The sequence below is a fragment of the Lissotriton vulgaris genome, chromosome 6 (assembly GCF_964263255.1).
Source record: "Lissotriton vulgaris chromosome 6, aLisVul1.2, whole genome shotgun sequence".
Classification (NCBI taxonomy): Eukaryota; Metazoa; Chordata; class Amphibia; order Caudata; family Salamandridae; genus Lissotriton; species Lissotriton vulgaris.
In genome coordinates this window covers 1,401,905,887-1,401,928,968 of record NC_141694.1, presented here as the reverse complement: position 1 = coordinate 1,401,928,968, position 23,082 = coordinate 1,401,905,887, and the positions used below count along the sequence as shown (strand labels likewise).

Below are 23,082 nucleotides of genomic sequence, written 5' to 3'. Positions count from 1 at the left end.
CTGAATCTCAGTAGGTGTTATGAAGTATTGTCATGTGCGCTTAAACTATGCTAGGCACTCAAAATTATTTCTTCCAGTATACACACACACTTCCAGACAGGCCTGCTTTCTCCATGTGCACAGGGAAGTAAAACACCATGCGCATAATGCCAACATTTGGAAACAAGAAAGTGGGATGTTTAAAAAAAAAGTCTGGGGAATTTGACATGCATTGAATTGGAGGCAATTTTCAACACGAGTTAGCTTTAATAAAGCTGTATTTGGTTAAAAAAAATTGTGAGTCACCCTTCTGAGACTGATGTGTTGGTATGTATGACATGGGTAGATATGGAAGTGCATGCAGATATTCTTCAAGCGCAGAAACGGTTTCACAATTGGGCCAACATATATAGGGGTGCTAACTGGATAACAAGGTTTGAGGGGGTTCTCTAAAAAAAGCGTAGACAAACAAGTGTAACTAGGTACCTTTTATTAAAGGCGCCTACTTAGTAATACGATACTCCCTACATAAAAAAAGAGCCGCTTTTGGATGAATATGTTCTTGATTGACACAAGCGCTCAATGCACTCTCAAAAAAAATCCTCTATTTTTTATAAAACCTGCTGATAAGGGATGGGGACTTCTCAGTATGGATTGTGCAGCTTATGACAAAGAAATTCTAAAACACCTCTGTAATACTTTACGTTATCACTGCATCTGACCTCACTGAAATCAGGCATCAGATGTTATACATTGCAGATGGGGATTGCACCCTGATTGGATAAGCAATAAAGGATTTCACTTTTTAGACAAAAAAGATCCCGTTATAAAGTATGTATTGCTTAAGGTTCATAAGTGCACCACAAAACCTTTTGGAGGCCAATAATTTCAGGGTGCTGCTCCTTGCATGAGCCTCTATCACAATATATTGATTTCTTCTTCAAACCTTTTTTATTTATATCTCAAGCTTACATCAGAAACTCAGTGGGCCTTATATAAAAATTTGAAGATTATCCTTTTGAACCTCACAACAAAATACTAGTGAGTTTTGATAATGTATTATGTTCCTCAAGTTCAGGCTGTAGCAGTAATTGAAGACACTGTCAACAAAAGAGAGGCCCAACATGACGTCCCCATTGCCTTTCTAGTTCACGTAGCCATAATATCTTTGAAAAAACATTTTCATGTTCAAATCTGACATTTTCCTGCTAATGAAAGGAGTGGCTGTGGGGCTTAGCCACTCCAGAGATAGTTAACATCCACATGCCATTTTGTGAAACGAAATCGTTATACAGTGGCAACAATCATGAGTTTCACAGTTGGCTAAACAATCGTTCTAAAGATATCAAATTTACCATCAGTTCAGAATATATTAAGCTCAAATTCCTTGACTTTTGGGTCATAAATGACAGTGGGCGCCTGATAATAAATCTTTATACCAAACTTACAGACAAGAACACACTCTTGCATTTTACAAGTGCACATCCTAGAACATTAAAATAACCTATCTTATGGTCAGTTTCTGTGGATTCGTAGAAAAAGTACACACCAGGACAAATGCTTTGAGATTGCCAACATGCTATGTAACAAATCAATCCACAGAGGTTCTCTTAAGAAATTGGAGAAGACCTCTATGAAAAGGGCCTGGTTCACACCAAGAGGGATAATACTATAATCTAAAAGTAGAGAAAATGCTACTCCCCTCACATATGTCATTAATTATAGCTGTAAAGCTAATAAAATCAAGTAGATTATGCAAAAAAATTGGAATCTGTTAGAGAACTTTCATTTACCAAGATCCATGTTTTCCTTCAAAGGGGATACGAACAGCCACCAATATCTAGTGAGGGCTGCTAGAAAAACAATTAAAAAGATCTCATCATTCTATTCGGTCTCCCACCTGTTCAGGGTAATTTCAGATGTGGTCAATACCAAGTGTACCAATTCACAGATAATTCAAAGAATTAATTATAAGCAAAATCACCATTAGACTGACATTTTTTTTCCAATTGCAACTCTAAAAATGTGGTGTATTGTCTTGCATGCCCCTGTAACAAATATTACATTTGGAAAAACCACCAAAGACTTAAAAAACAGATCGCACGACACATATCCCTTATTATATACTATATGCATATGGCACCATTGGTACACCACTATGATGAACACAAAACAAAAGGATGCGGCCTAACGGCTAGAGCGGTTGATCTCAAAGCTGGGGAACTGGGGTCTAGTCTCGGCATGGGCCCGAAACATCCTGTGATTCTGGGCAAATCCCTTAACCTCCACTTGCGTAACAAAAATGAATGTATCTATCTGTAACGCAACTGGTGCTCATGTAAAGCGATCTGAAACCTTTGGGTCGAGTTCACCCTATGTAAAAATCCACCCCCCCCCCAAAAAAAATGCAGTTGACATCCATCCGTTAGATAATACTGCCTGTGATATACCATCATCCTGGGGGGGGGGGGGGGGGGGGGAGGGAACACAGGGGGAGGGACGAATACCAATTAGCTAGCTCCAAAGTCAAATTTACTGAAAAACGTCACAAAGCCCACACTGGTTTAAATGATCATGATGAATTGGTGACTCTGAAAAAATAACTGTACGCTTGTATTAGAAATGTCCTATATAGGAATGCATGCTCAGCCAGGGAAGTACCCGGTTATCACAAAATATCCATGTGTACTGTGTCATTTACCATATGAATAATAGAGGACTGTTGTTATCAATTGCAAATGGCAGCAATGATGCACTGACACAAGGATTACACAGAATTGTTTTGTATATGGAAACATCGTTGTTATGACTAGCTTAACTATGAACTCACTGCTGTTTTCACAGGCCATACAGACCCCTTCCATTTCAAATAGCGCCTCTCATGTTTCTTAAGAGCACCCCATGACAACCATTGTTACAACAATAGCTGTATACCCTAAGTCATATGTGATACATACACATTGTGACAAACTGCAAATGTAGATAATTTATGATGCACTATTATAACAATATCAGCAAATAGCTCAATCTGATGTTGAATCTTGAAATAGACGGAAAGGGGTCTGCCACATTGTTGTTCTATAACGCACAAACATACAAATGGAAAAGACAACACTTTCCTTCCTGATATAGGTGAGCCCATTGTTTATTACTAGTTTCAAGAAAGCACGTCCAACTGCACTCCACAGTACAGAGTGTGAGTGGGTGAGTCCAAGATCCCATTATGCTCCATGCCATTGTAGTTTTAACAGCGACACAGGAGATCATAATCACTGGAGCGCCTCAGATCATATAAACAGTAAGCTTCCCTGACCTCTGTTCTACTTTCACCCAAAGGAGTGACATTTTAAGTAATTCCAACTATTGCCCTCCTCGTTTCAGCATCCCATAGGAGACAGCATATTGTGAAGTTCACTGGATATTTCCTGTTATGCAGTGCAATTTGTGTTTACCACCAAAACTATATTTGGTGAGTCACGCCAAGGCCATCTTTTTTTATTAACTGTTTATGCATTACATACCTGTCTAAAAGGATGACCACGGTACACACTGTACAACTGAATACTAAGACCAATTCGAATTTTCTAAAATTCTCCCTGATAGGCCTTTCTATTTTTTTCTTCTGCTAAATTATGTCTCACTCTGGAGAAGCAGCACCTGCAGGAATTAATGTTGTGTTGGCCAGGTTAGAGATCCACACTGTTCCTTATCTATGAGATTTTGGAAAGGGTTTTCAAATTTCTACAAGAGGCTTCACCCGGAAGGTGGAGTTGCAGAAAGCCTTGAGGGCCTGATCAAAGAGCTAGTTGTAGGGGAGCAGTCCAGAGGAGGAGCAGGAAATTCCTGTGGAGGAGGATGACCTGATTCTGGAGTCTGATATGACTCTGGAACTGCCTGTAAAGGGGGCCAACAATGTGCTGGAAGCAGTGAACTTCCCAGAGAAGGGGGCAGTGTCTCATCCAACAACCTGTCCTTGGAGGAGCTAGAAGACAGGAGGTAGCTAAGGAAGCTCAAGCTGGTGTTTGCTAAATTGTAGCAGGCTCGAGAAGAGAGGAGGCTGGCCATGGAGGAGAAGAACTAACACATGTGCCAACCCCAAAGAGCTGGACATTAGAGCCCTACAAGTGGGGTCCAGCAGTGGTGGCAGCATACCAAGTGTCCACTGATGAGTCCTCATACCCAAGGATTTGGTGCCCAGTTATGTTGTGGGGGATGACCAAGGCAAATGATTTGCAGCCTATCCAGTGACTCTAAGAGAGCACACAGTCCCAGAGGAGTTCTGGGGTGGTAATTTATGGAGGTATATGCCCACAGTGTGAAGAAGCACACTCCTTACACTAGAGGTAGAGGATCTGACATGCTACACTGCTATGAAGGTCATCCTAGTCAGTAAGTTTGGGTTGACCCTTTGAGAGGTATAGACTCAGATTCTGGGGCAGCCACACGATCTCATCACAAACGTGGGTGAATTTCCTGGATTATGTCAGCAAGGCACTGAAGGGCTGGGTGAGGGTCAGCAAGGTTGATGTTTATTAAGGGCTGCTCAACTTACTTTTAAAGGAGCTCATGCTTGATATTTGTTTTCCAAAGCTGTCCAATACCTCATTGATAGGAAGTTAACTGACCCAAGAAAACTTGCTGAGGGGGCGGATATCTGGGTCACACCAGAGTAGTACAAGAAGGCATCTAGGTGGGGGGTGGGGGGAATCCCAAAAGGGTGGTCCGGGTTCCCACCAGAAGAAGTAGTTGGAAGATAATAAATACAGAGTTATGTAAAGGCCCTCAAACCAACTCACTGGAAAGGGTCTGCTTCTCATTCTCAATCTGGCCCCCGTAAAAAAAGGATTGTGACAAAAGTCAACAGCTCAAAACTCCAAAGAATTATGAGTGGTTTTAGTATGGACACTACAAAGGGAATTCTAAGTGTCCAAAAAGAGCAACACTCCCCACTGGAGAAAACATTCCAGGGGTGGCTATTATATATTGCTGGGGGAGGAGTTTGTCCCAGTTAACGGGGGGAGTTTAGTGGGGTTACCCTAGTGTCCCTGGGTGATAGTGAATGGTTCCTAAGATCCTTGCACCCTCAAATACTACAAAGCATAGGCAATGTGTCACCATTGATGGGCAATGAGGTGAGGCTCTGAGAGATACAGGTGCCAGCATGACTATGATACAGAGTTTGCTGGTGTCCATAGAACAGGTGATTTCCAATGCATTCCACCGTGTTGTGGTAGCTGGCAATAGAGAGGGCCAATATCCTGTGACTGTTCAATTTGATTGGGGGAGGGGTTCAGCTCTTCTGAAGGTTGCTGTGAGCCATGCCCTAACTTTTGACTGTTTGCTTGGTAATGACTTTGAGCACACTACCTGGAAGGAAGTGGAGCAGAAGTTCTCTTATGGAGATGTTGGGGTTACCTGAGTGAATCTGTTCTACCACACGGTCCATGGCTGCCCAGGGTGGGAGTGAAAAAGAGCTGGAGTCTGGAACAGTGGCCCAGCCAGTTGCTAAGCAGGGGAAAGGCAGAGGACATAGGAAACTAGCACCGTAGTGTCTTCCCAGTGAGGTGGATGGAGCACTTGAGGTGGCCGCCCCACAGCCCACTGAGGAGGGCACTGCTTCCCTTGGTGACCTCCGTGAGCTTGCTGGATGGCATGTGGAAGGAGGACCTGCCAATGAGGAGTACTGTAGCGCACAGAGGGAGTTCCCAACCCTTGTGGGACTGACTGTTACGAGGAAACATAATATTGCTCCTTGGGTTGTATATAGTTTGCAGGCTAACTGGATTTCTAATTTGTATTGGCACATTGACTAGGTCCTCCGACCCCTACGGTTATTAGAATAGGAGGAGTATTCCCAGAGAACAAATCACAACTGGCCCCAGTTAGTTCTTAATTTCGTCAACATACCTTCTGAATGAAATGTTTAGAATTCAAGAAAGGATCATCTACATCACTCGCACTCCTGGACCATAGAGTTCCAACAAGCATCTAACTTAAAGGCAGTCACTCTAATATATTTTTTATTTTAGTCCCCAGTAGATAAATCATACTTGTACCCTAGATCCTTAATGACTTCACTCAACATCTGTCATACTCAGTAAATCGAATCACGTTTTCAGGACATTCTGAATTATTTGAATGTCTAAACCTCTTCTCACTTCTAATTTTCTCACCCCTTCCTCGTGATTCAGAAAGAGATAAACATATTTCAAGCTTTATTGAAACTTCAGAAACAAAGTATGTAACATTATTTATCAGATCCTAATTTGTAACTCTCCATGAATACCGAATTAGGCTTCCTGCCACGGATAAAACAAATACATACCTCATGATATTTCTTCATGTTGTTAAAATAAAAATCCTCCTTAACAGGCATCTGTAGACTCCTCAAAGAGTTTTTTTGCTTCACATTAAAGTCTAACTCCCTGTAAAAACAGCAGTTTCTGAAAGGGACTTATGATCGCCAGATTATGAAATTCACAAAGGAGGTTGTGGAGAATCTCAAGCTAAATTTGTATTCATATCTGATGTGATCCAAATGTACGAGTTCTTCAAACAGTGGCCTACCATATAAAGTTAACATGTGGTAAATGAGCTCTAAAACTCAATCTAGGCAAATGGAAGGAGCTTTATCTGCCCAAGTTCATGTTAACAAACTTCAACACACATGGGGGTCATTACGATGTTTGGTGGAATTACTTCCGCCCGACACTGCATCGGTCATGGCACCGACCAACACCCGATCGGCGATCCCGACCGCCCCATTAGGATGCGATCGAACACTTTTCGGTCGCATTCCTATATTTTACAATGAGACCATGAATTCCGGCTGTAATGCATCCTACAATAGTAAAATGGGAGGTGCGGTTCATCCCTGCACCCCGTGGCTGGCACGTGAAGGGGCCTGCCACAAGGTGCAGGGATCAACAGTGCCCCCTCGGCCTCCAACCAGAGGTCCTGCACCTAAGGGGTCCAAGGGCCCCCTAACATGCTTTCCGACATGGTTTCCATGTCGGACAGACCGGCATGGAAACCATGTCGGAAAGCCTGCATCATAATCTCAAGGATGGAAAGAGCCGCTCTTGAGATTACATGCCGCATTCCAGCTGGTGGATGGGCTCTCCGAGCCCTTTGGAAGCCAGTCGGAATGACTGCCCGGTTTCCTTTCTGACCTCCTTGATTGTAATGAGGTGGTCGGAAAGGAAACCGAACGGCTCATTACCATGCGGCAGTAAAGGCTCAGAAGGTAAGTTGGAACCTTTACGTGCTGTATCGTAATCGGCCCCATGGTGTTGAAAATGGATGGTCCGATACTAGTAAGAGCATGTTCAATAGTTAAATGCTGCGTACATATTGGCCGTTCCTCCTATGCTAAGCACAACCTGTCGTATTTGCATAGGTCACGTACAATGTAAAGTGGTCTGCTCCTGACTCCTCTAGCTTTGAATGCCAAGAAAGTGAAGAAAACAAGAATTGGCAAAGTGAGTAGTACAGGCTATGTCAAGCTGGTGCAATGGTGATTTCTTTTTTTTTATTGCAAGCCTATGCCGTAAAAATAAAAAGATAGAAATACGCTACCTAAAAGTGGTTGTCATATACTTTCAATAAAAATTATAAATTTAAAAGCATTCCCTGATGCAACTTTTTTACATTTTTATTTAAATAAGGGTTTCTGTGCCATTCATTTTATTATTATTATTTGTGAATAAGATCAGAGTAAATCACTACTTAAACAAGCACTTAAACTGCAAGCAGATAAAATGTTAAAGTGCCACTTGAGCACTTCATAACAGCAACTTTAAAAAGGAGACAGAAAAATAAAGCACCATCTAACTGGGCATGGAGAGGGTAGGCAACATAATTAGATTGTATTCAAATTTAATATCAAAAAGCAAAACACTCTTGGAACCAGATTTGTCAGTGAAGAGAAATCAACGATTTTAGGCAGATGTTAACAGTCTGCACAGGTTTATGCAGTTGCGGAAAGTGAAGGGAGCCAATGGATGAAGAGGGCTGCCTCATACTGTGTTAAGCAGGAGCAAAACGGGAATGTCAACTTAGACGAATGGATGAAGCCCCCTGACAAAAAGCCCCTCTAGGTGTGCATATTATGTATGATTTGTATTGGAAAAACAATAGTCTGGTTACCCAGCTAAGGGCCAGACCTAAACATACTCTAGATAAGGTAAAAGTTTTACTAGTCTTAGTCTGTATGTCTTTATTTTTAAGGGTCACTAGTGTGTTTATCCGAGACCAGAGCAGATGGAGTCTGTCTTTGCAAAGGTTTGGAACATTCACATAGAACCCTCTGCGGGTTTATTTCATTCCACTTGCCCTCATTTTATCTATTCTAAACTATCTGCTGTACTGTGTCCACTCTTTACCCATGTTTTTAACTAATCCTTGCCAGAGACAATATACCCAGATTCTTGGAAGCAGGTGCTAATATTCACCTTGACCAAGAAACCGGGAATGAATTTTTGCTTCCATTCATGTCCAAAATACTGAAAAAAGTAGTGAATGGGTCGCTAACTTGCTTTTCAGAAAGTAATAATCTGCTGGATTCCTCCCAAATGGGCCTTTGAGCGAAGATTTGAGGCGAGACCACATTTCTGGCTGTTTTGGATAATATCAGGTCAGTGGTTGATTAGGAAAAAGCAGTGGCCCTCATCCTACTTGACCTGTCGGTGGCGTTTGACACCGTCTCTCATAGTCTATATATCAAGAAACTCCGATCAAATTGGACTCCATTCTAAAGCTCTACAGTGATTTGGATTGTCCCTAAAGAATAGAAATCAAACAGTCCAGCTGAATACTATCAGATCTCAATCCCATCTATCCAAATACAGAGCCCCTCAAGGTTCCTTCTGGAGTCCGACTCTTCGTAACATTTACGTTTCCTTTCTAGCAAAGATTGTAAGGAAATGGGGCTTCAAAATATGCACGCATGTGGACAATACTTAGCTGGTCGCCTCCATGGGTGAAAAACATGAAGAAACTCAAGTCCACCATGAATAACGGCCTCTTAGAAGTCGCAGATTGGATGACAGAGCATTGTCTTAAACTTCACGTTGAGAAATCTGAAATCCTAAAATTTGGTGGAGCTCATCAAATATGGTATTCATCCTGGTGGCTAACTCTCTAGGACAGTGGTTCCCAAACTTTTGACTCCTGCGGACCCCCATTGAGTCACCACTGGAAGCCGGGGACCCCCAAGCAATTTGTAGGATTTAAATTTCAAACATTAAAACAGTAATTAAAAAAAATTAACACACGTATGCACACAAAACAAATACTCGAATTAATAATGATTTTAGGGGCATATTTACAAGCCCCTATCACCATGGGAACATTCCTTTTTGAGACGTCCCGTGGCGATAGGGGCTTCGCCTTATTTACAAGGCAACGTTAAGCCATTTAGCGTGGCTTAACGGTGCCTTTTAAATAAGACCCCCTTTCACCCAATGCTTAGCGTGAAATGGGTGGGCAGTGGGTGTTTCTCCTGCAACACCCATTGATTTTGACACTGCCCCCTATTTACAAGGGCAGCGTAAATAGGAGTCCACGCCAAAATTAAGGCCAGTGAACTTAACTTGGAAAAACAAGGAGAAATGCTTCATTTCTCCTTGTTTTTGCAAAACGCATTGGATTGTTTATTTTCAGGAAGGTGACCCTTCCTGCACATCAACAATCTTTAAAAAAAAATAACATTTTGTAACTTCAATGTGTCCTACATTAAGTAGCACACATTGACGTGACAAAACAACATTTCAAGATTGTTAATGTACAGGAAGGTCCCCCTTCCTGCACATAACCAATGTTCCCATGTTAAGTGTAGCTCCAGCGCAGGGGAAACGCAGGGCTGTACCATATTCTGGTACATATGGTGCAGCCCTGCGTTTCTGAAGTGTTGGAGTGTGTTGTTAAGCCAAGTAGGATGAAAACACTCTCCACCACTACTGTTGCATTTTATATTGAAAGAATTTGCAAGAATACGAAAAAGGTTATTGGGAAGGTTGGTGCTGCATCTCTGTGACTAACTTTTCAATGGTTGGTTTTATTTCACAGTACGAGGCTCCTGCTCCTGCCAGGGCCAGACTGCAAACCCAAAGCAGCCCTGGCAAATGACTTCAGACCAGTCCCCATAGGGTGCACACCAAGTGCAGTTAGTGAGCCTGACCACTACAAATGGGGCTTTGGGAGGCTCTCCCCCTAAGAAATTTAGGAAACAATGGTGCAGTCTACAACACATTTATCATTATATATTTAATTGTATTAGCTTTTAAAGAATAGTAAATAAAAGATCTAACTATGCACCAGAATACAAAAATCTTTCTGGAGGTTCTTCAATGATTCCCCCACTATCACCCTCCAACAGTGATTCTCATCTCTCCATAACCCCTCTCTCACGTGTATTTCATGTTTTTATAGCATCTCTCATACCATTGTAGGATGTCAGAGCAATTTACATCACACACATATAGAGACAGTGAATCATACGTGTAAATCAGTGTATAGAAAATGTTACATAAGGCAAATCAGACTACAAGGTGTAGAACTCACATGTCATTCATACTGGTAGGCATGTTTAAAGAGTGCTTGGTCTGGAGAAGCACAAACTCAGGATTCAGAACATAACACAGTGGTTAGCATTGACTTTAACAATAAAAATGTATTTCCACCCAAATAAACCCTTTTAGCAGCATCAGGATAATGAAAGACTGGGAAAAAACACAAGTCAAGAACTTGTATCTTGCAGTTTGCAAGCAGCTGTTTGACAGTTTATATGTCACTGTTCTAGATTACTATTGTCACTTTTGAACTGCACTTTAACAAAAGAATCTCTCTGACAAAAGCAGTTACCCTCTGACCTATGCATATAAAATACTGTTTTTTTTAAATGCATGGTACACGTTCTTTGCAGTAGGCATATTAACCCTCTGTGCTACATCAGATAAGTCAAAGCTGCTACTGGACAAAACTCTCATCTCTCTCCAGCAGGGACATTAATCACTGGCGTTATCTTGACACTTTTATTGTCCTTTGAAAACTGCTAATTAAACAGGATTCTTTGCAGTGCTGTTAAAACTGCTGCCTGCGGACCCCCTGGGAATGTTTCAGGGACACCTGGGGTCCGTGGACCACAGTTTGGGAAACATTGCTTTAGGAGAAGCACCAAATCCCAAGAAATTGGCAAAAGATCTTGGAGCCATAAATGATGACTAACTCTCAATGCAGGAACAAGTTATTGCCACCTGCAGAGAATGCTATGACACCCTCAAACTACTAAAACAGCTGTTCATGTGGCTAGCAGTTGATTGACGTAAAATGATAATTCAGGCATTGATAACCAGTATATTGGATTATGGCAATGCCCTGTATGTGGGCATGGCGAAATATCTCTTTACTAGACTCCAGGTAATCCAGAACATGGCTGCTAAACTGATCTGTAATCTGCACAGATATAGCATGGCTTTAGCCTTTCTGGCAACCAGCCTACATTGGCTGCCAGTAAGGAAAAGGGTCAACGTCCGGCTTCTTTGCCATACACAAAGGTCACTGTATAATACTGGGCCTGAAATTCTTCAAGACAAAATGGAATTCTATATTCCGACACACAAACTCTGATCACGAAACCTGCTGCTCACCAAGACAAAACTGATAAAAAAAAGTTAAAACAGGTGACCATTCTTTTTTTTGCATCTGGCAGCTGCCCAGAATACTCTTTTTTTAGACCTTCGCCTGACCAAGAACCACCTATGGCTTAGGAAAAAAATCGAAAAACGTTTTTTGAAAGGTTAAGTAATTCTCGGCAGTTTATTCTTAAATTCTTGTCAGTTTTCCAGTTGAAAAGATAGGGAGCTTTCTAAGCGCCGGGATATCCCTCGGGATGAGTGTTGCGCTATATAAATACAAAAAAATAAAAAAAAGTAAATAAATCCCAGTAGACAGGGTCGGATTGGTAAGGCGGGCACTCGGGCAATGGCCGAGGGGCTGGTATCCGAGTTCCAGCTGTGGACTGCTTTTTTGGGCAGCCTGGGGGGGCCGATTTGGGCAGTGTCTGTGTTGTTCGGATGCCGCCAGCGGCCCAGTGGGTTCCTGAGTGGCCTTTCTGGAGGCAGATGGGCGTTCATTACCTTCCTTTTATCAACGGGCAGATGTGTCACTGCCTTTCTCACACTGGTCCGGCCCGTTAATGTATGTATATTGAGCGGGGGCAGGGGGCCTGAGCAGAAGTGACCTCACTTTTTTTCAGGTGTGTTTTTTATCTAAGTAAAGCTAAGAAAACATGTCTCTGTCAGAGGACTCTCTAAATCCCCTCCTCCACCCGTTTTTATAAAACTTCGCCGAAGCAGCGTTTTGCGGAAAGGCAATAGGCACATGTCAGCCACTTTTTTTTTTTTACCTTGCCCGGGGCGATTTTTAGTCTCAATCCAACCCTGCCAGTAGAGCTGCAAGGAAAGAATAGGCCACTCAAAGCATTTTCCCACCTGCCCAATCTAACTGCTGTGAAATTTCTGTAATTTTAGAAATGAGGTGTACCCTTGTTAGTTTATGACAGTCCCACTGATCTAATGCCTGGACAAAATATGTAGGAAATGCCATAGAGTGGTGATAGTGTTACTGCTCCGTATTTTTCCAGATTTACTTTTCAGTGTAAATGAATGGGAAGTAACTAATGGTATCACGGTCACCTCCCATTTTCCCGCTTTTATTTCCTCTGCTTAGTGGACATCTTAAGCAGCAAGTAACAGGACATATTCTGCTCTCCTACAGATCTCTAAATGAATTGACAATACCAAGAAATGTGCAGCAATGGGGTTACCCTACATTTTGCCATGAAAGCGCGCGACAGACTCTGAGTATGCAGTGAACATGTGCATTAATCATCCCTTCTGTACCGTGCAACCGCCTGGCAACGGCCTACACCCCAGTCTCCAGCTGCAGCCCACATGATTCGGCCCCATCGCGCCTTTTTTCTCCCGCGCTCATCTTGACCCACTTGTGAGGCCCTTCCCCTCTCCAAGCATCAATCCTTCCCCATACTATTGTTTAATCCCCGTCTCATAGTCTATCTTTTCAATTAAGCCTCCCACCTGTAACCAAGCCATTATTCTTTTCATGGCCACCGCAGATTGTCTGGAAACTCTGCGCTAGTCCACTTAACGTGGGCTAATTACAGCTTCACAAAGCAACAAAGGCCTTTCATTTATCATCTCTGCCTGAGGTTGGTGAGTGCGCCTACAAAAGCAATACCCCTACACAAGTGGGTATGATCGTGCAGTCAGATATTAGCCATACCGGGGGATCACCTGACTCCTACGGCATCGTGTGTCTTTACAGCCTGTCAGGAAGCCATTATGCCTCTTTTATTCTCTGCACATTTCCCATCTCCTAGTTGTGCCTTTCGTTAGCTCTTGCCTGTTGTGGAAATACACATTTTCCATGATGGAATTGGTCGCTTTGTATGTTGATTTTGGTCGCCAAAACAACGAAATTGTGACACAAATTAATCTTATCCGTAGCAGTGTGTCTGTTTTAGTAGAAATGTACACCTTGCGTCTATTCTTACCATTGGTCTACACTGCCTGGCCCCATTGGGTCCACCCCACTCTCTCATCAGAGGTTGGATAACTAGTGAGCCCTCCTGCTCCTGCCAGTGGATGGTGTCAAGTCGTGTTGATTCTGTGCTCTCCTGTCTTCATGTTGTATGCCTGAAGTGTGCTGTGACAGTCAGTCCCCCACCTCCACTCTTTTTGCTTAACACAAGGCACTCGTGAGGCGGTCTGTAAATGCTGATCCCAGCTGGCACTGACAGTCTAAGATTTGCCTTCTGAAGCTTCTGATTGCTGTCGCCGCTTTTGCTTTTGGAAAACATCAGGTTGGGATTCTGGTTGCTATGAAAACGGAGCACCCTTTGATTTTTTTCCTCATTTCATTTGAGGTCTTTGAAGGATGCTGTGCTTTTATTCATCCTTTGGAGCCAATATTGGAAAAGGGAGGTCAGATGCTTTCAAACAGAGCTCTATACAGTAATCTTGAAGAGCATTCCCTCTCCTCCCATCCGACCGTGTATTTCTGAAGCCTCACAATTCTTATTGTAATCTTTACCTAGTTATTTTGGGCGTTGTCTTAGAATATAGTGACTATGATACCTACATGCATTGTGTGAATTACAGTGCAAACCGGCGCAGGTTTCAGGCTAGGGCCCTCTCATTTATAGTTTTTGTAATTTTTTTGTAATATCACAAATCAATAATTGTGTCATCGCTACTGGAATGTCTATTATTGTCACAAATTAACACTCTATTTTTTGCGTGTGTATTTTTGGGTGCAGAGTTAATACTAGCTTTTTGAAAGTGCTAACATGGATTTCCCACAATGCATTGTAGCATTATGGTTTGTATATACCGTATGTTTCTTTTAAAACTGAGAAGTGTTAATGTGAATTAAAAACCTTTACACACAAATAACGTGTCTGTTTTTTGTACTTTCAACAATATCTAAATGAGAGCCTAAAAAATAACTTATGTTAAGGTAAATGGCAAGTGACTTTGAAAGAAGGTTAGGTTGTGTTAGACCTGGCATCTTTTGGCATGGATTCCTGTCTTTTTTTCCTCTGACGTCCTGTTTTTTACTATATGCTGCATTTCGTTTTTGCTGATTTTACGACTCTGGGCACTTTACCTCTGCTGTCCAGTGCTAAAGTGCAAGTGTTCTCTGTCTAAAATGTAATGGAATTTTGTTTCTCCGTGATTAGCAGATTTGATTTACTGGTAATTCACAAGTACAGTGCACCATGTGTGCCCGGGGCCTGTAAGTCAAATGCTACTAGTGGACCTGCAGCTCTGATTGTGCCACCCACACGAGTAGCCCTGCAAACATGTCTCAGAACTGCCACTGCAGTGCCTGTATGTGAAGTTTTAAACTGCCATTTCGAACTGGCAATCGCACCCACTTGCTAGGCCCATACCTTCTCTTTAATTACATATAAGACACCCCTAAGGTAGGCCCAAGGTAACCCTATGGACAGGGTGCAGTGTAATAAAAAGGTAGGACATATACTGTTGTGTACTGTTGTGTTTTACATGTCCTGGTAGTGAAATACTGCTAATTTCATTTTTAACTACAGCAAAGTCTATCTCTCCCAAAAGTTAGCATTGGAGCTGTTTTTTAAAATGTTACAAGTCTCTCTGTCAATTAGGAGCTGATAGAAAATTGAAGTTTGATGTCTCTGGACTCGCAATTAAAAAATACATCTTTTTAGTAAAGTTGGTTTTTGAATTGCAGTTCTGAATATGGCACTTTTAGAAAGTTGGCATTGTCGTACTTCAACCATACTGTGCCTTTACCTGTCTCTGAATGCACATCTGGGTTAAGATGACAGTTGGGCTGTTTGTGCATTCACTCTAGACAGTCACACAAAGGGAGCTGAGGTGTGCACTGCATATACTGATGGCACATCACCAGGCTGATGGGCCTTCCCTAGCTAGAGTGGTGGGGGGAGTTGTCACTGACAGCTGAATAGAACTGTGTCTATCATCACACTCCTCCTAATACACTTCCGCATACCGACGGCGCTTCTTGCCTGCAAGCGACTTACGCGCTATCAGAAGGCTCCCGGACCCTTGGCCAGCTCGCCAGACTGCATTGATTGCGCTCCTCCACCTAACAACTGAGCAGGTAACTTCGGCATAAGCTTCAACCCCCTTCTCACTAACGGATACGCTAGAGTGGCACTCACAGACTGCCTTTATTTCAGGTCCCCGGCCGCCGATTGAACTGACCCATGCGACCGGTTCTTGACGCTTGCTGGGACTCTACATAATTTTCAGGTAACCCCTGAGGCTACTCCTTTTATTCACCGGTCCGTATATTTAACAGATTGGTTTTCAATGAACCTTTCAATTGCAGGTCCCCTGCTTCCGACCTCTCTATTTTGCGGCGATCCCTGTGCGACGCCGACTGGATCCTACACACTAATCAGGTAGGATTTATTAGCAGCTCCGCCGTCTTTTCCTCTTCACCCTCTACCCCGCCCCCCCTGCTAGGAGAGCCCAAGACCGGACTTCACTGAACCGCTCTCCTTACAGGTCCCCGACCGCCGGAATCCCAAAGAGCATTGATTACCGTGTGACACCCCCTTCCACCGGAGTATTGATTCAGGTAAAACTGTATATATTGGCAATGACTTGGCCCGACCATTATTTGGTTCGGGAGATTCATCCTCCTTTCCCTCTGTTTGCAGTCCTTGGGCAGTCACACACAGATCGCCGGATCCCCTCGATCCAGACCGAGACACTCTCGCCTCCAGGTAAGACCCATTTGGGTCCCCTTTACTTTCGCACCCCCCCACCCTCCCCACTATAGTTTCTCACCTCCTTACTTTACACTTAATTTTGCCCTCCTTTCCCTTCCCCTCCCTTTCTTTGCCACCCTCCGCTACCTCCGCCTCCTACCCAACCCCGCCCGGCCTTCAACCAGCACTTCCCTCCCCTTTGATACATCGTCTTCCCCTCCGCTTAACCGAGGCCTTCCGTCCTTCCGCTCCCCTGCATGCCATTCATTACCCGGGTGCTTAAATTTATTTGTTCTCACCCCACAGCACTTGTAACGAGACAACCCCGTCCTGAAGATGGTCCGCATTGGTTAAGGACCGAAACGTTGTCGACCTCCCCGCAAACTACAGGCGCATTGTGACTCCAATTGAAACTAAAAATTGTACTATAGAAAGTCACTGATTTTATGTCACTTTCTGAGCTATTCACTGTAAATATTTCTTTTTGCTCACTTTGCGCCGTTCGTCGCTGTTCTCTCTTTGGGCTGTCACCCTAAGTATTTGATTATGTGCTGTATATAACTATGTATAATTGAAAATTGCTTTCTTTACTTGAATATCAAAACTACTAAAAAAAAATATTTTTTCAAAATTATTTGAATAGGTGGCTCTCTTTTTTTTCTCTGATATATGTAATGCCTGGTGCAAACAATATAATTTGTCCTTACACTTATACCTTTTGGGATATTGTTTTATCTTTATGTCCTCACACAAAGCAGACTTCACCACCCTGTAGTGAAGGCTTGAAAGGCAGGGTCTTGTGCACTACATAGACTTTCCTTTGAAGTTTGCCTAATTCAAAGGATGTAATGGGTATAAGTACTGGACCTCTTATACCATATACCCAGAACACTTATAGGTACAGGGCATTCTGCCAGGAAGAAGAGCTGGATTGCTGTCCGGCGAGACTGCCACGTTTCTGTTTGCTTTGCTGGGCTAGTCTGCTGCTGCTTCTGTCCTGGGAGTGAAAGGACTGGACTTTTCTTTCTACATCCTGCTTCCAAGGTTCTGCAAGGGCTTGAGTAGAGCTTGCCTCCTGTTAAGAAATCTCAGGGCCATCAAGGACTGCACCTGGACTCTTCTGCTGAGAGTCATTTCTAGCTGTGTGTTGCCAAATCCAGTTCCTGGGCCCTTGGAAGTGAGTTCTGGTGCAACAAGAATAAAAATCTCCACATTGACTCGAAGTGTCGTTCGAAATCGGCCCGGCACTGCCAAAACTCGATGCAACAGTGTTGCCTGCACCAGAGCATGGTTCCTGCTGAATGCAATGACTGCAGCTTACAACACATGCCCCAGCTTTTCGTTGCAGTGTCCCTGAAGAACTGCAGCTGTGTGAGCCTTAGCACCGCATCACCTCAATGCAGTAAGGAACTGAGGCTGCGTGTCCTAAAACGGCACATCTCCTTCTGTGCAACAGTAAGGAACAAACACCTCACCTCCCCTGTAGCAGTAAGGAACCAACGTGTCACCTGCTTTTTTAGCGCCTCACGTCCCCTGTGCCTCGCATCATCTTTGATTTTTGACGCATCTAAGGTACTTTGTCCTGATCAAGTACAACCATTGATATTTAAGAACTGAACTTTATTTCATCTTTGAAAACTCATATCTTGACTTGTGTATGTTGGATTTTTGCCGTTTTGATCTGGTTTTATTCAGATTAATATTGGCTATTTTTCTAATATTGGTGTGGAGTCCTTTTGTAGTGTTTTCACTATGTTACTGTGTGTGTATGTACAAATAATTTACACATTGCCTCTGGGATAAGCTTGACTTCTCTATGTCAAGCTACCAAGGGAGTGAGCAGGGGTTATCTTAGGTGTGTATTCTACTTACCCTGACTAGATTGAAGGTCCCTACTTGGACAGGGCGCAAACCACTGCCAATTAGAGACTCCATTTCTAACACTGTTGTTCAGCGGTGAAGATAGGACTTGTGTTTGTATATTGAATACAGTGATTGGTGTACAGACTTCAATATCACAGACCCTTACATCCCAACATACTGTTTTTTTTTCTCTTTTTGCAGTTTTTGAGTTTTCACAATCATGTCTCAGTCTGGTGAGCCATGCGCTGTAGCTTCAGATTTGGTGTTTGAGCAGGAGAGGTTGGAAACCTATACTGTGCCTCACCTGAAAAAGTTCTGCAAAGAGCTCAAATGCCCATTTAAAGGCCTCACTAGGAAGGAGGATCTGCAAAAGGAGCGGAGGGCCTGGTTGGAAGCCAGGGAGGCGGGTGCGCACGCTGAAGATGGGAATTATAATGTCGGTATGGCGGAACTAAGCCTGCAAGGTGATTTTGTGGATCAGAATTTGACTGGAGGGAGAGCACCCTCCAGGGCCAGCAACCGTGTGTTCTCCAAAGGTCTGTCCCCAGGGGAACTGAAGGGCAGGCGGGAAGGTAGGAAGCACAAGTTGGAGCTGGAAAAGCTCATACTGGAGCACGAGACAGAACTAGCTAAACTAAAAAGAAAGGCAGAAAAAGATAAGTTGGCCATGAAAGAGCGAACAATGATGTTTGCTCAAGAGCTGAGCTTGAAGGACCTGGATTTAAAGGCCAAGTCCAGTACAGATGTTGGCATCAATTCTAAAGTGCAGTCTGAAGTAAAAGTGCACATACCCAAGAACCTAGGTAAAGAGTACACCAAGGAGGATGACATACATAGGTGTTTCCATGGTTATAAGTCAGCTCTCCACATGAACAGGGTCCCTGGGAGAGATTGAGGGGCAGGTCTGTGGAACTACTTCACAGTGGAGGGAAGGGACACGTTGACACTAGGGACAGCAAGTGAGCTTACCTACCCTGTCATGAAGGATGCCCTAATCACTAGGTATGGTCTTACTCCAGACAATTACAAGTTTAGGAAGGGTACCAAACTTGAATCTCAGACCTGGCTTGAGTGTGTTGATTCCTTTTGCAGAGCACTGGATGGTTGGGTGAAGGGCTGTAAGGTAAACAATTACCAAAGGCTGGATAATTTGTTTGTATGAGAGCACTTGTCTACTCTATGTTTTCCAGAGCTGCACCAGCACTAGATTAACAGTAAGCTGACTGATCCCAGGAAACTTACTCAGGAGGCAGGCTGCTGGATGAGTACCAGGGTCCACAAGAGGTTGTATGTGAGAGACTCGGACAAAGGTGGCAGGGGTCCCCAAAGGAAGAAGGAAGGAGGGTCAAAGATAATCAGAGTAAGGAGTTCTCAGAGTGGCCCCCAAACTAGTTCCCAGGTTAAGGATTCCCAGCCCCCTGTTGAGAAGAAGAATTGATACCTGCCAGGAAAGCCTGGTGGGAAGGGACCCCTGAAGTGTTTTGACTGTAGCCAGGAAGGACACTTTAGTGTGAGTCCTAAGTGTCCCAAGCCGGCACAGCAGCCCACCTGTTTGCAGTCACAGGGGATAGTGCGTTAGTGGTGGGGAGCCAGCTGAGATGACCCTAGTCTCCCTGGGTGAGGTTGAAGTGGTCAAGAGAAGCCTCATGCCTGATAACACTAAGAAGTACAGGCAGTGGGTGAATATCAATGGGAGGTGGGCAGAGGCTCTGAGAGACACAGGAGCCAGTATGACAACTGTCCGCTGTCATCTGGTGTCTGAGGAACAGATAGTCCCTAATGTGTTCCATCAACTTGTTGCTGTACACAACAGTAAGCGCCAGTGTAAGGTAGCTCAGGTTCTCTTTGAATGGGGGTGGAGGGGCGGGTGGTCTCAGGTTAGTTGAGGGTAGCTGTGAGTCCATTCATGCCTATTGACTTTCTGGTGGGCAACAACCTGGAAGAAGGTGGAGAAGGTGGAGTTCAAGTTGCACTTGGAAATGTTGGGACTGCCGGAGTGGGCATGCCTGACCACATGGCCATGTTGGCCAGAGAGGGTGATCAGAAGGACCTCAAGCCTGCAACAGTGGCCCAGGTGCCTGCCAAAAGGAAAACTTCCCACAGTCCGAGACAAGGCAAACCTGAGGTGGATGTCCCAGAACCTACAGGGGAAGATGTGGCTGAACTGGGGGACCTGCCTGAGATGGCAGCGGATAGGGAGGCCTCACCAGGAAGGAATTCTGTGCAGCGCAGAAAGAGTGCCCGACTCTTGTGTGTCTTCGGAAATAGGCAGAGGACCAGCCAGGTGGTAATGCCTCAGGATCTCGCCTGATTTATTGGGAGAATGATCTCCTGTACAGTGAGCCTAAGGTTGGTGAGTCTGGGGCAGCTCGTGTGCTGGGGTACCCTAAGCTTCATAACCTTACTACTGGGATTGGCTCATGATGTGCCTTTGGCAGGTCATTTGGGGCAAGACAAGACCTTTGACAGGCTTGCCACCCACTTTTACTGGCCCCAAATGAGGAAGAACTCCGATGCGTTCTGTAGGTGTTGTCAAGCCTGTCGGGCAATTGGCTCCCCTGCAACCGTTCAATGTCGTGAGCACCCCTTTTGTGGGGCATCTGGACCCTAAGACAAGCTTGGGCAACAGGTTTGTCCTGGTCTTGGTAGACCATGTCACCTGGTACCTGGAAGCTATCCCCCTGGGACGGTGAAGGTGCCAGTTGTGGCCCAGGTACTGATGGAGATCTTTACCCACGTGGGTTTCCCCACGGAGGTGGTAGCTGTCCGGAGTAACAACTTCATGTCTCTGTACATGAAGGCCATGTGGAAGGCGTGTGGAGTGAACTACAAATTAACCACCCCTAAAGCAATGGGTTGGTTGATGGATTCAACCGTACCCAAAAGGGCATGATTATGGGTCTGTCAGAACCCGTGAGGTGTATGTAGGATGTCCACTTACCATGCCTTTTAATTGCCTACATGGAGGTACAGAGAGAGAGAAAAAAAGCACACACACAGAGGTTATACATTGCCGCTAGGATAAGCCTGACTGTTCTGTGCCAAACTACCAAGGGATTGAGCTGGACTTATCTTAGGTGTGTAATCTAGATACCTTGACTAGAGTGAGGGTGCCAACTTGGATAGGGTGCAAACCACTGCCAACTAGGGACCCCATTTCTAGCAGGTTGTTTAGCCCCATGTTTCAGAACCTGAACTTCTTCGTAGTAAATTCTACTACGGCATGTATCCACCTGTCTGGTTCTCTACATGAAGTGCTAGCCTATAAATGGCTTCACTGATTCCTCACTAGAACTTATACTAACCTTAAGACCCTGACTAGGGCACATCACACCATTCAGTATGAGAATTGCCATATTGTTAAAAAAATATTGGGCTCATCAGATAATCATGGATACTTGTTAATGTTTTATTTGAGTTTGTATCAGAAAAGTCAGTTTCTAGATAATCTGTGCAATGCATTTTCATGGGTTTTCAGAAGATAAATGTTTCCTAAGGCTATTGGCTGAATCATCTGTTCACAAGTATACTCTGAATAATGTATTTCTCCAAAAATGATATATTCAGCTGTCCATCTTCCGTTTGCGGGGATAGCTATGGGATATGGTTCATAGATTTGAAACCTGCAAGTGGATCAAAACTTACTTTGCTATATCTTTGCATCTAAAGACCCTTGAGGCCTGATTCGTAAAGCTTTTTTTATGAGTGGGTCTGTCTTACTCCAGGCTCAAGTTGAGCATCAGTTGAATATCCTGGCCTGAATCACAAAACAGTTTCTATAAATGAATATATTGAGCAAGAATAGCTAATTTGTGGAAAGTGCTTGCAGATCATGCATTGTGATTTAGGCCTGTACATTTAGGTTTAACTATCATCCAAAATATGAGTAAGAGACAACTACTCATGGAAAAAGGTTTGTGAATCAGACCTATGGTCCGTGCATGCTGGCCTTAAAGACACCATTTTTGTCTAACTATAGCTGTGAATTGTAATTGGGGTGAAAAATAATAATACTGAAGGAAAGCCACATTGGTACTTGTAAGGGTAGTGAATTAATACAAATTATTTAAATGCTAATTAAAGTAGGGGATATATCATGCCACTGTAATGATGTTAAAAATAACAAAAAGGCTTTCTGAAAAGGGGAGGCTGTATGCTGACCCACCATGAATTCACCATGCCAAGGGCCCCTATAGAAGTTAAGGCTCTTGTTCCCACCTTAGACTTCTATAATTATTAATGCAGATGGACTGAAGACCCAATTGTGTTGGTTCCGACTGAGGGAGGTGCTGTGGGTACAGAAAACCTAGTGTGATGACTCTTTCAAGCCCACTTCATGGGAGGACCTGCAGTGCTCCGGCACCACCTATTCCTCTCCCTATGCTCCCCTCCCATGCTCAGCAGTGCCTGTAGAGCCGGCCCTTATGAGTAATTCCCTGCTCCCCCAAACCACAAGAGGGCACAGAGAACGGGAGCTCTGACCACAGTGCCATTAGAGTCGAGACATCATACTTGTGTCGCAGCAGAGCAGCAGGATTGTGATCTGTGCTGCAGAAATGCCTCCACATGTCGAAAAATGTGGCCTGGCACACAGGGAAGTTGCCCTCCCCCATAAGAGTTTTGGCATAGTATACCAGGCTGCACTCCAAATACAACGGCAGATGCAAATTTGGAGGTTGGAAGGCACATTTACCACAATTGTGGATACTGTGACCGCATCTGAAATACATGTCAACTTTCTAATCAAAAAGGAAATTCAGGACAGCACAATTTCGTGGTTGAGTGGCCAATATATAACCTTCAGTTTGGGAAGATACCCCACAATTTACTGTGAGCCACTGCTAACGAATTGGGATAAGAGAAATACAAGGTTAAGACAGGGGTAAAAATGGCACCACAGTGCTGCTCAAGGTGGTGAATACAGAAGAGAAGGGCAGGCT

At 43.9% G+C, this 23,082-nt stretch overlaps 1 protein-coding gene across 3 annotated transcripts in view; it reads left to right on the top strand.

Moving 5' to 3' along the window:
- KIZ (kizuna centrosomal protein) overlaps positions 1-23,082 on the top strand; it is an 880,037-nt gene that overhangs the window by 565 nt on the left and 856,390 nt on the right. The gene's annotated exons all lie outside the window — the stretch shown is intronic.